The sequence below is a fragment of the Zingiber officinale genome, chromosome 6B (genome assembly GCF_018446385.1).
Source record: "Zingiber officinale cultivar Zhangliang chromosome 6B, Zo_v1.1, whole genome shotgun sequence".
In the NCBI taxonomy this organism is placed as follows: Eukaryota; Viridiplantae; Streptophyta; class Magnoliopsida; order Zingiberales; family Zingiberaceae; genus Zingiber; species Zingiber officinale.
The window spans coordinates 8,323,849-8,325,714 of record NC_055996.1 but is presented as its reverse complement, the minus strand read 5'-3'; positions in this window follow the sequence as shown (position 1 = coordinate 8,325,714).

Here is a 1,866-nt window from a genome sequence, read left to right as displayed (position 1 = left end):
TAAGTAGGGTTTGTCACAGTTGAGTGAAGTTTACAAATTTATTTAATGCTTGATTATGTTCTTATTTTATTTCTCCGAAACTTTAATTGAAACTTTTAATTTTAACATGTGTATTTTTTATAATACTATTTGTATCTATTTACTTTTGATATTTTATACATTTTGAAACGTTAAATTATCTAAGCTTAATAAGTTTTATTTGGATCAATAATCTGTTTAAATTATAAAATTAATTATATTTCTAGTTGTCTCTGGTAAAGTTTAATTTCAGCTTGATAAATTTTTTCATTAGCTTCTTTGCCCTCATGGCTGGGCCAAATAGTTTAGTTTATATAGTGGTGTTGTCCTAGATAAGTCGGATTGATTCTCAACTGATGGGCGGAATACTCGGTTGTCTTCCTTTACATATGTTATTGTTGTTGCTCCCTTCATAAGTAGGGAGCCATCTTAGAGAGACCCTCAAGTTTTTTTTGCACGTTATAAAACTAGCTATGGGTAAAATTACGCATTTTAATATTTCTTACTATATGTATAGCATTTTTCGATCATATAATAGGTCTATTTATATAAATTTTATTTATTTTAGAATATTAAATTATCTTAAAATCTCCATGCAAAATTTCAATTTTATCGTCAGTCCCTATGATAGATAATATTCGTTTCATCTTTCTAACACATATCAATTCACTGTTTGTGGATATTATATTTGTTTCATCTTTCTAATCCATATCAATTCACTGTTTGTGCATAAATTTTGAGAGATTATTACAAAATATAAGCACAAAAGATTAAAAAAGAAGTATCATTCGTCCAAAAAGAAGTATCATACCTTCTAAATTTAGTACCATTTAAACTATCTATATATAATTTTTAGGTTCATGATGAAATATAGGTACAAAATATTCATAATGAGATATAATTTTTTCTAAATTCAGCATAATTCCGTGCACACAGGCCCGACCCTGGAGGAGGGCAAACCTGGGCGATGGCCCTGGGCCTCGATTTTGAAGGGGCCCAAAATTTTTATTTTTTTAATATTATGTTTAATAGTGGAGGAATGAAAATTAGGGCAAAACTTACCGATGGAAAAGTCACAGGCCTGCAGCGCTCGCCGCGACGCCGTCACGCCGCCTCCCGCCTGCACCTGCACCTACGGCCTACCGCCTACGAGAAGGACTCAAGATGTCTTCTCCTCCATGTCGCATCTCTTCTTCTTGCTCACGGCTCCGCTCTTCAACGGTTAGCTCTGTCTTCTCCTCCCTGTCGGTTGTCGCATCTCTTCTATTCTTCTTCTACTTTCGCATCTTTCATCTCTGTCACTTCTCACGAATTTCTTACCGTTACTTTTGTATCCACAGAGATGAGAGATGATAAATACAACCCATGGAAATTGGAATAGAATTAGAAGTTTCATTGTGATTTGTGAATTTGAGCTTTGGTTGTCTATTGATCACTGTGCTTCCTCCGTTCCTCGCTGGCGTCGCCGCCGGAAAACGCTTGTCCACATCCTTGAATGCTCGCTTCCCTCTGAAACATCTGGTGTTTCAATTTATAGTTTAGGTATGCTAAATTGCTAACTTGCCCTAGTTTCACTTTCAATGGTTTCTAATTTCTGTTGGCATTGGCGTGTGGTTTGATGATATCTTCCCGTAAAACCCCTCAAGACCTGCTTCCACCAAATGATTCTCATCTATAGTAACTTGAAGAACTAACAGTTTACTTTAGTTCCATAAGTATAGTCCCTTCATCTTGAACTTTTTCTTTCACGTTTGGAATCAATAACTTGTTTGCTACATAACATGTGCTAATAGGTTACTAATAGGGGGCTACTACTATTACTAATCTGAAAAAAAAAATTAATCCACC